The following is a 13,082-nucleotide window of genomic DNA, read 5'->3' as shown; positions in this document are numbered from 1 at the left end:
ACGTTTTGGTTGAAGTAGAGACAATTACTTAACGTCACTTAACACGGCTATGAATGTTTTGACCTCGTTTAATTTATATTTCGTTTTCCCTAACACCAACTAAGCCTTCACAATTGTGATTAATGCATTGTCGCGTTACAAATTATATTGTAATTGTACCTTAGTTAAGTTTATATAAGAATTATGAAGTATTCACTTTAAGACTTATCTCAAATGTTTAATCCCTTGATGGATAAGAGTGACAAAAATGAATAACATATATTAATATCTGTAAACATCAAACGTGAAAAATATTCTATTTTCGAATTTTGTCGGTACTCGTCAAGCTGTTCTTCGGAGAATGACACGAGAGATATAATACCCCCTCCATTCAGCCATAGAACATGAACAATGGGAACATGGCTAAAGGTGCTGTGGATATTGCGTTATTTGTTCTCGACTAACGAGCATTGCTTTAAATAACCCTTATTAAAATTAGTGATAATTTTTTTCTCATTATTCTAATGAAATAGAATTGAAAGACAAACACAAAAAGGTTTTTTTTTTGACTGTCAAGTGGGCTACATAATGGTAATAGGTCTCCATTCCGATAAACATTGGCACTGTAAGAAATATTAACCATCCTTTACATCATCAATGCGCCGCCAACCTTGGGAACTAAGATGTTATGTCACTTGTGCCTGTAGTTACACTTGCACATTCACCCACAAGCCGGAACTTAAAAATACTAACTATTGCTGTATAATGGTAGAATATATTATGATGAGCGGTTTGTAACAACCCGGACGGGCTTTTACAAACCCCTACCACTAAGTATCCACCATAAACAGAATACCTTAACAAAGTTTCACAATCAAAATGCGACTAGTTTTGGAACGCATATATGACAAACATACAAACATTCATTATTATTTATTAAGAAGAAGACTACGAATATTGTTAGGAACAAAAAAATACATTACAATTTTTTTCAGAACACCCATCATGAGTAACAGGAAATAAACATAATTACCTTTTACATGAATTATTTCCAGTCTACACGCAAAATAAAGTTAAAAATGATTTATATTATTACGTCTAAAATAAAATAATAATTATACTTACTACCTTTAAAATCCTATTGTAGAGCATATTAAATTTGAACCTGCCAAAATAATAAAACTTTTCATAATTACAAAATAATATACCGCCAAAATGATGAAGTAAATAATTGCAACTACACGTGAAATTAATGTGTATCCGACTATGATTACTACGATTGTCTGACAGCCAGCGTATATCTTATTCAAATATATTGTCACATATATCGGTAATTAAGTCGATCTAATGTAAAATGTCTAGATTTAAGTACGAAAATTGTATTTGGATACGCACCAAAGTATGCTAGTAATCAATAGGATTTATATGACCATTATAACAGTGTATATATCTTTAGATGTTGATACTTTGTTTAACTACATTATATATATAACATTAATTGAAGATAAATCCTCTTTTTTTTAAAAAAAAAATCCGTTAGATATGAAAAATCTTATATTACAACGATTACTAATTCAAAAAATAATAATAAACATAAATATTTTAATCTTACTAATATTACACGACGATAGACACCAAAGGAACCCTTTATTGAAAAAAAATTGTTAGTAAAAAAAACAAGCCAGTAATACAAATTCAAAATTCCGGATCTTTGCTACTGACCGTTGAAGAGTTTCTTCGCTTGGAGCCAATCCACATAGAATCCGATCAAGCTTACCATAGAAAGCATTACAATCGGAACGGTGCTAGCCTCAGTAGTCTGATCTGTGCGTTTGTATATCAGTCAGTCAGTTATTCTTTTATACATATATATATATTATATGGCCAGTATATAAGCCGAGATGGCTAGTGGTTAGAAGGCAATAAATTTTTACCGATGATCGTGAGTTCCAACCCCGGCAAGCACCACTGAATTATCATGTACTTAATTTGTCTATATAGTTCATCTCGTGCTTGATGGTGAAGAAAAACATCGTGTGTATGTCTAGTTTTACTGAAATTTTGCTACATGTGTATCGCACCAACACGCATTGGAGCAGCGTGGCGGAGTAAGCTCCAAACCTTGTCCTCTAAAGGAGAGGAGACCATAGCCCAGCAGTGGAACATTTACAGGCTGTTACTGTACTGTACTATATATATCACACACACAGACTTACTTACCACGAACATACGTGAAAAGTGACTACGTTTACTTTCCAAAGCGGTCACAGAAAGGGTCGTGAAAGGCGATTCCTTTAAGCCGTTCAAAGATAAATGTTTGTATAAATTTTCAATTCACGTTTCAACTTTTTCAAAGACATTCATAAGCCTTTGTAGAAATATTTCTCTTAGAATCAACTGATGATGTTTCTATGGGTCGGCTACGTTTGTTATATCACTCTCGAAATTACATTCGGAACTTCGTCAATGATACGCTTTCAAAGAAATACCATGAAACGTTTTGACCTTTGTTCTTGGTCCGACTAATTTTAACGTTCCCTTTTAGACGAACCTAGCATTCCGGTATAATAATGTTTAAAGCAATTCGAACGTCTGATAAAATAAATGAACTTCATAGGATCAATGTTGTGTGTCTGTTCGTCTTGGAAAACCAATTTTCTTGCGAATTTACTAGACAAAACTTATATTTAATTTGTAACTCATATCAAGTTTGCAGTCACGGTTGTGTACATAAAGGAATCATACCTATAAATTCGAAATAAAATGGCAAAATAGTTACATTCTAAATATATATATAAATTATCTTGAGGTAAATATTTTATAAAGGAAACATGAAATTCGAGCGTAAAAAAATTACAAATACCTGTCATAATATTTATCTGTTGTTAGTAATGGCTTAGCTTTTTTTATTAAATTTAACAACCTTATTAAACTTTAAGGATTAGAGATTTCGCAACTGAGTTTTAATCCAACAGAGTAAGCTAAAATTTACACACAATTATCTGGTGACAATAACTAGCACAGCTTTAAAGTATTTAATGAACAAAAACTTGATTTAAAAAACATTTTTTATTTCGTGTGTGAAATTATAATGTTATTATTTTTCTCAATTGACCGTTAGTTTAATATCTAATAGATGTCCTAATATTATATTCCAAAATAATAATAAACACTAAAATAAGCACGTGAAAAACTAATTTAAAAAGCGATCAATCCGTGATCTTTGGTTAAGAATTGAAATATGTTCCATTCACTTGACGTGTCGTATATCGAGATCTGTACTGCACAGTACATATACATAGGTATATACGGAGAAGATTTCACGTACGAAGCATGCCAGCGTTATTGCGATTTTCATCAAGATGGGTCTGTCATTTCGCAAGGCCTTTGATCGTAACTGCTGCAAGCATTTCTATCACAGGCTTTTGAACGTGATCTAGAACGAGTTTATGTCTATCCATTCATATAATTAAACTCGAAGCCTATTAATCTAGATTCATTAAACTTTTGTAATTATACATTTCAAACTTTCTAAATGTATTTTAATAATATTTATTATTATTTAATATATTTTTAGTTTTTTGACTCGAGCAGTAACACCGATTGAATCATAAATAAATTATGTAACTTTAAAAATATTTTAATTCCACAATAATGGAGCGATTAAAATACAAATCAAAAGAAGTTGTACAAAAAAGTATTTATTTTTATGTGAAATATTTATGACGACTCGTATACCGTGACGGCCAGTGGCATGAAGCTTAAAGCGTCATGCCCATTGTGCGCCGTCACACTTTAAACGTGTGTAGCGCGTATTTATATACTTCTCTGAGTATGGGTGTGTGTGTACTGCACACATAATAAAAATACAATTTTTTTTTAAAGTTACTTTGTTTTTATTTAATTATGTATATTGACTATAATATAATATGAAGTTATATAATTTATTGGACATGTAATTAACACGTATAAACGAACACACTTGCATTTCATACATTAAATGAAACACAATCTTTTCCCGGATACCTTATCCAAACGAACTGGCACTAATAATTTTAGTCAAATGCTTAAAGGCTTAATTATTTAATGAAAAACAATTTTCCTTACAACCTGAGAATGTCCCACTGCTGGGCTAAGGCCTCCTCCCTTTTTAGGAGAGGCTTAGGAGCTTATTCCACCACGCTGTTCCAATGCAGGTTGGTGGAATACACTTGTGGCAGATTTCAGTGAAATTAGACACACGTTTTCCTTCACCGTAAAGCACGAGATTAATTATAATCACAAATTAAGCACATAAAAATTCAGTGGTGCTTGCCCGGGTTTGAACCCACGATCATCGGTTAAGATTCACGCGTTCTTACCACTGGGCCATCTCGGCTTTAAAAAACAATTATTTAAGTCTAATTAACGTAATTATAATCAAAACATTAAACTTTCGAATTTAGTCTATTGTAAAATTTAACTTGGTTAATTTAGCGAGGGCTAAACGACACTGAAAGCCGATTAAATCCGTTAGAAGCGTTTACAATTTATTGTTATTTAATTAAGGCATTATTTGAAAGCTTTCAACATATAATATTAGTTGAATCTAAAATGTTTATTTTATTATAGCATGAAAATTTAACATACAAAAAAAAATTGTGCTAAGCTGCGAAAATATCGTTAACCGTTCATCATTCAATCCTCACATTTTTGTCAGACAAATATTCAGTAACAGACTAATAGGATTGTATAAAAACGTCACTTAATTAGGGTTTAATATATTCATACGAGTAATATAATTACGACCTACTGTAATGTCTTGCCGATTCTTCTTTGTAATAAATTCCGAGCCGGTTCTTAAGGTTAAATTGAATAAAGTATAGTTTGATTTGATTATATTGAAGTGGAATACTTATTGTATTATTATGAAACTATATTTTGAAATCAGACCTCATATTATTAAGTCGTTGCCAATATTCAACAATGTACAAATAAGGTATTCTGTTTTCCCCGTTTGTTTGTGCTCGCTCATAAAAACAACATCATTTAATATATCCAAAGTTAAACTTATGGGAACATTTTTGTAAAACATATATTCATTCTTACAAATTCATTCTTGTAAATAGAAATATTTTTTCATAATATAGGTAGACGGGCAAGTTGGCCATGTAATAAATATTTACCATTCCTTATATTGCCAATGCGCCACCGACCTTAGGAACGAAGATGTTATATCTCCGTGCCTGTAGCTACACTAACTCACTTACTCTTTAAACCAAAACAGAATAACACTAAGCATTTTTCTTTTAGCGGTAGAATATATGATGAGTGGGTTGTACCTACTAAGACTGGCTTGCGCAAAGCTCTACAACCTATGACTTTAGTAAATATGAAAGTGTCTTAAACGTGTTATAGCGTGAGATATAGTGTTAGATAATTTAAGGATTCCAAAATTAATAACGACGTAAGTAAGCTGAAATATAAGTGACTCCACAAGGCCTTTCCATATTCAATGAGACATCAATGCTAGATATTATAACACTAAATATTGATCACAAGAGCTATAATCGGTATTTTTCTGAAGGCTCTTCAATGTTAGTGTAACTAAATAAGCAAATAATAATAAACGTAAATAGCGCAATGGCTTACAGGCCGCTTGATATAAAAGTCGCAGGTGCGATCCTGACCCATTACTATTGTCGTCCCCACTCTTAACACAAGCTGAACGCTTAATTGGAGGGATAAATAGTAATATTAGTAATTCGATAAAACGGTTATTGCTATTATTCTTTAAAAATGTTAACGTATTTTTATTTTCAATTCTATAGTTGTATGAGCAAAATGTTACGTTTCGTAGTTGAACGTTTTTAACGCAAAAGTTCAGTTTTGCCAAGTGTAGTTGAACGCGCTTTAATTTTATTACGAGCTTTTATTACACTTCGAGAAACCATAAGGAAAGCTCCTTCACGCGGCGCCTTTAAACGACAACGAGTTACACTATTTTTTCTTGTATTAAATATCTTATATCACATAACATATTATTGAAATAAATTTGTAAATATGAGTAAAACTTTTTCTATAATATTATTTATCCTAAATAAATATAGTCTGGAAAATGCCATTAACATTTCTGTAATAATAATTTATCATCAGTACTCCTCAAATAATTTCTAATTGTTCTTGGGGTTGTTCAAAGCCAATAATATAACCACATCGATGCCAAAAAATTCTCAATCAAAATTTAATAAGAAAAGAAGAAAATGGGGCGATGAAATGGAATGGGATTCACGCCAGACAATAACCGTCGAATAGATCGAAGAGATGGAGGCCACATGGAGGCAGGAATATCGTATCTCGGCTTTTACGATCGGCAATCTGCAAGAGAAACTGTTAGTAATGACGTAACACATACGTAAATGTCATATATTAAATATAATGGTAGTTAGAGAATCAATAGAAAACGTGTACTTCGAACAAAAGTCACAAACATTTATTGTACACGCCTTAAACGCGAAGGTTACCAATACATTTTTTTATGTTATAGGTTACTTACGTTAACGAACGGGCAAATGGGACACCTGATGTAAATCGGTCACCAAGTTAATTTTCATTCTATCAGTCAACTCGCTACCCAACTATTCAAAAGTTTCAAAATGATAATCATCAAGTTTAACCGACTTTAAAATTTTCACATGATACAAATTGGTGACCGTTGACCAATTTATAAAATAAGTTTTGCTATACCGTGTTCGGTAGCGAGTTGGCAGATAGAATGAATAAATAATTACAAGTACATTGATAAACTTTTCTAAATATTCACATGCTCTAACCACTGAGCCTCCTCGGCTTATCCTTGTAATATCAGCATGTTATGTGGTGTCCATTTGCACCGTGCAACCCTAAATTCTCGAAGCGATGACTAATACCTACTGGAATGGCACTGTGGAAACCGCCATCTCAGCAAGCTTTATACCTCTGTTATTTGATGTATTGTTATTAATTTTGTGAAATTATGAATCAATTTTGTTACTCACATTGTACAATTGTCACGTGGTCCTAAGTTTATATTAATTTAAATATTTTAAGTAAATTATATCGGTTTCATTGCACCTTCGACGGCAGCCGTATGAATAGTATGTATTTAATTTAATAATATTTTTTGGGAACATAATAATGTGTTATGTCATATTATTTGACAGCCTCAAGAAACTTCACAGCCTCGAACGTCACTGTAGGCGCGGCAACTATTCGAAGAAACACGTGTTTCCAGAAACTAATCAAACTTACAGAAAACTTCACACTCATACACTTGCTACACTTAAATAACAATCTTATGTAATAACGTCTCTTTTTCATCGCTGGCTTTATGTAAACCTTATATAATATATAGGATATCATAGGATATTTATAGAGAAATATTTTTCTCACCAACTTGTGAGAAATATGGAATATTTGTGTTCATTTAATGAACTATAAAACAGTTACTTTTATGTATTTCTTAATGTTTTTTTATATGGTTGATAAAGTACTTACTTACTTTAACATACTTACAAAAAATCGGCGGCCTTACTTATAAACATTACTTAGCGACTGTTTAATTAAACACTGATTTCTCTCTTTCTATCATTATTGATTTCACATACGAAAGAAGAAGCATTGTTTAACTAATCCGGGTGATCAAACAACGTTTATAAGTACAGAGAATATGTGAAGGTATCTCCTTCATATATTCTCATAAACTTAAATACAACATAATGTGAACATAACATATTGGCCTAGTTTGAAAGCTCAATCTTTAGCTAAGATCCCTATATCCCAAAGGGCCGTGTTCGCTTAACGTATGCATTGACTTTTGAAAGTTATAAATATTACAGCATGGTACTCAGTGTTTGTTCATTTGCATATATACAGGAATATGCCATGTACATGATAACTAGTGCTAATTATGTACTGGCACGTGGCAAATGGAACCTGACGCAATGGCAAATTTGTCGCAATTCTATCAACAATTCTGTAACAAAGTTCTTAACAAACTTAACAAACTTCGAAAACGATGACGTCAAAGACTTTCTGGTTACACTATCTCATCCACGGGACCAGTTAAGACCAATAAACAACATTTACATTGAATATTTAAGAATTTATTATCAAATAATCATGATCATTACATAGGATTTGATTTAAATTTACATTATTAATTTTTATTATTTAAGTCAAATTTTAAAATAGTCCGTCCCGATTCCCACCCGACGCAAAGCTGCCCATAATGCAGGCCGCATTTCCGCGTTGTATGACAATGGACAACCTTTGTGCCAAGTGTGACCCGGAGCGACTGTCAAATCCCCATGACATTGAATTGACGCGATATGTTTCGTCGAGATCTTGATTAATCTATGATATACGCATGAACATTGCGTTTTGAATATCGGCGAACTTAATAATAATAGTAATAACATCCTGGGACATTATTCACACACGGCCATCTGATACCAAATTAAGCAGAGCTTGTACTATGGAAACCGGACAAGTGATATACTACTTTTCTTTTGTAAATACATATATATATATTTAAATACACCCAGACTCAGGACAAATAGACATGTTCATACAAATGTCTGTCCTGGGTGGGAATCGAATCCACAACCTTCGACGTGAAAGGCAAGTATCTACCAATCACGCCAACCGGCTCGTCATGTTGTTATAGGACTTTGGAAGTAAAATTAAAGTAAGTAGTTGAGTTGAATAGTGTTACATTATAAATAAAGAATTATTTATCAATAACTATTTCTATCTCAAAATAAAGCAGTAAAACGTATGAATTACGTAAATCTATTACTTATTAATATCTACTGCTTACTCGATTATAAACTCTTTCAGGACAAGCACGACCTTCAGTAATGAAGCACACAAAGAAGAAGAACTCGATTATAATAGGCTCTACGACTATTCTGAATTATTTTTATTGTTCACCTTATAACAGGGATTTCTAAACCTGGTTCCGGCAGCCATCTTCTCTCCCATTCTAGGAGATAACAAGTTTGACATCATAATCACCAGCCGCGCTATAGGCAAGGTCATTTTGATACCACGCACTCATAAATCCAAACATAAATAGTATATTTCAAAAGAACCAATGACTATAAATATAAGTGACAAATAAAAATAATGTAAGAAGGTGCTTAATAGCCACTTCATGATGTATATCAAAAGGTAAGTACTAAATAATCAACCAGCCAAAGATTTTATTTAACCAAATTAATATTTAAAGATTATTTTTCGCTTTTTGTCTTTGTAATGCTAATAAGCTGCCCGTTTTTTCCACGTGTAGAATAATGGTCTACCTAAAAGTATATATCGTAATACATAAAACTATATTAGTTTACACGTCACGCCAGCAAAGTTTCCAATCGTCAAGACTTTTTCTGACATCTTCAACAATCATCGTCATATTTATACAGAACCTTAATAATTTAATCAATTGAGTATTCTCATAAATCACTCCATCCATTGGTGAAAACCGTATACAAATTCGTTCGATTTTAAGAGACGCGGCGGGAATACTTTGTTTTATAATATGTAGTGACTTAATGAAAAAAAAAATAATTATTATAAATATTACTACTGTTAATCCAATCATTAAAATTATATTTTAGCAACAAAACTAAAATAAACGCAATATATAATATCTTATTAAAACGTAACAAATTTTCTCAGTATAATTGTTTTCAAACTGTCATCTTGCTGCTACACTTCTGTAGTCAGAAGTAGCTAATGCAGTTTCTGAAATGAGGCGGACCACTTACCGTTCAACACTAACACCGTGTGATGTTTCAACTAAAGCTCCATTAGTCGAATGTTACTAATGCTGTATATATAAAATCAACGAAAATGTCCATTTCTGAAATAAAAATTAAGTTTTATAGTTTGTGAAAGCCAGGGCTCAGTGGAATGCACGTGGATTTTATGTTCGTGGGTTCAAATTTAATTTAAACAAAATCAAGAAAAAACTTCGTGTGATTAATTTGTGTTTATAATTCGTCCCGTTCCATTGGAAACGCGTAAGATTTGCGAGGACTTCTTGAATAAAATTGTACCACATGTGTATTGGTGGCATTAATCGTTAATTTAGTTTAAATAAATCCTTAATTATACAATATAATAAATACTGAATAATATATACCTAATATTTATGGGATAGCGCTGCGTTGTTGAGATCCGTTTACGTAAATGGCTTAAAGAAATCCACAGCCGATAGCATTCTCCCATATATCACTGAAACTCCAACTGGATAACCAAATCGATACAATCCAAGTCGACTTACTTTGGAAAAAAATATATTTACGCCGCGTCTGTCGAACCATTAATTTCGACTTATCTTTTTTGTACTTTTTCTATTCTGAAACGCCGTTTAGCAATGTGTTTTAACATTTTTTTTAAACTAGTTCTAAAAATTTATGCAAAAATATTTAAGTCTTACTTATATTGATGGTTATTGAAATAAATTTGTACTTCAAGAAAATAAAAGAAAATATGAATATGGAGTAAAATTTAAAAAAATATAGAGTTTTGTCAACTTATATTTTTATGATGGGGCTTGACATGCCTTGATTATATCGGTTTCAGTCACTGTGTGTGTTAGACTACTACAAACGCAAAAACGTATCCAAACTAATAATTAAGAATATCGGGATATTCGTAATTATTAATAGATTTAATCGATTACCACAAATGTTGACACATATTTTCATTGAGAACTTTCTTATATTTATATAGACTTTGTTATAACGCCTGGGGGGGGGTAGCACATCAACTATACTCAATCGATCGCCATGACTGACACAGAAGAACGTCATGTTAATACAGTTCATATATATGTATATACATATAATACAACAAACAACCCCACAAGCGATTAATAGTCTGTTTCTCACTATGCAAGTTAAGGCGCATAACTTGTCATATAAATTGGCATTATGCAAGCATTGTGGGATAAATAGCGCATAGCGAACATGTTTATGTACACTCGTCTTGTTATATAATATATGGTACGTATATATATTTGCCAAATGATAAATTTAATATAAAAGTACATTAATATATAATGCATTATTGAATACAAGTTTACATATTTATATAATAAACAGCGTATATAATCTTTAATTTTCTTACAGGATGGTTGATGATAAATTTATATTTTTGAAAATTTCAGATTTAAATTGCTTGTAAAATATCAATTTCAAAACTAGAGTCAAATAACATTGAGTTTTGATTATATTTTAATACTATCCTTACGATCAGGAATATTGGAGAAATAACTACAATTTGTTAGTAACTGTCAGTAGATTTTGGTATAAGAAGTGTAAACCATTTTTAATTATACCCATTAAAAACAAACAAGATTTGAGCTGCTAGTATGTTCCTATAGTTGACTAGTCTTCTCCCGCGGTTTCGCCCGCATGTAAGAGGGATGACTCGTTGTCTAGTGTTAGGTGTTTAAGCTTGCTTTTTTATCAAAATCTTTTTAGTGGTATAGCCGTGTAAGCGTTTTATACAGAATTACTTTTTCGCATTTATCATTTGAGTTTAAATTACGTCCTTTCCTACTTTATTTCCTTAAATGATGCTATTTAAGGTAGCTAAGTAAATGATACTACGTAGGAGATCACATAGCAGTCGAGTGTGTACACAAGCACAACCATTCCCTTACTCCCATAAACCGATGAGACAGCAATCCGAAACGACAGGAATACATGCGCTGGACTAATGGCTTTGTGTGACACGGAAGTTTATCCACAGCCAACTTCCAAACTTCTAAATACTAAGATATTTACGGCGGTTCACAAAGACTTTCATAAAAAACTTTATATAGGTTCGCCTCATAAGAGTCAATATACAACGCAATCCTTACAGTTAAACTTAAACCCACTCATTTCCATTAGCTAATAATATTAATCAATAAACAAATGAATCAAGGCATATTTTTATTTTATCTAGGAAACAAACAGCACCATGCGTCACATTTATACAAAGAAGTACAAAAACAATACATCGATCAGTACTGTTTCCAAAAGTACACAATTCATAACAATGCGAGCAAATGGAGAAACAAGTGTAAATTAAAAGACTAAATCAAAAATTAACAGAATGAGTGACAATTAAACAAAAATATGAACAGCGACTAGGACAATTCTATAAAAATAAAAATAAAAAAAAATTATTCCAAAAAAGAATTGTTATGTTAGTTCCAAGCATGAAGACAATAGAAGTAAATGCTTAATCAGCGGAATGTTTTGTCTTTGTCTATGTCTTGGCAAACGATTTGTTAAAAAAGGAAGAACATTCGACTAGAGCATAAACCTCTGTTCAGTCGTGTCAATTTTTATTATAATTAACTATTTTAAAATTCAAATATCTTTTTAAAAAAAGTCTGTCTTGGTCCCGTAAACTTGTCTAAATTGTACACAACACCACAAACATATACAAAAGCAAAAATAATAACAAAAATTATAATATAACATTAAGACATTTCTTTTATTTTTTTAATTAAATTCTGGACTGAATTGATTACATATTAAATTATAATAATAATAAATAAAAATAAATAACTTAAACTAAAATCGATTGGATTTCCTGTAGAATGTTATTACAATTTCTCCCTTGATTGAAATAGCACAAATAATACAAAACCGCTGAAAATACTTGTGCAATAAATAACTTTGAATTGAAATCGCGTTGTTATTTGTATTCACAATTTTCATTGTGGTTCAATTTCACTGCAAACGAACAAGATGAAATACTGGCCAATTGTACGTTTGAACTATTTATTGTTTTAAAGTTTTATTAATAAAACGAAACAAACTAACTGACATACAGGTGTTTTATAATTTAAGGCTTTATTCCGCCCCGCTGCTACATTTCGAGCTGTGGCAGACTTTGTTTTGACACACACAACCTGTTGCCTCACGCTGTCCAAAGTGCACTGCACTTTTCTGTAAGAACTCACTTTATTACTCGCCCGTGAAATGTATACAATCAACTTACAGTTATGATGATGCATGTATTCTTGAAATGTTATGGTATTCACGATCGATTTCTGCGATGAGTTTCGAGTTTGTCCTTAC

The sequence above is a fragment of the Nymphalis io genome, chromosome 15, assembly GCF_905147045.1.
Source record: "Nymphalis io chromosome 15, ilAglIoxx1.1, whole genome shotgun sequence".
NCBI classification, from domain to species: domain Eukaryota; kingdom Metazoa; phylum Arthropoda; class Insecta; order Lepidoptera; family Nymphalidae; genus Nymphalis; species Nymphalis io.
The sequence above is the reverse complement of the archived record's forward strand: the minus strand, read 5'-3'. Positions refer to the sequence as shown.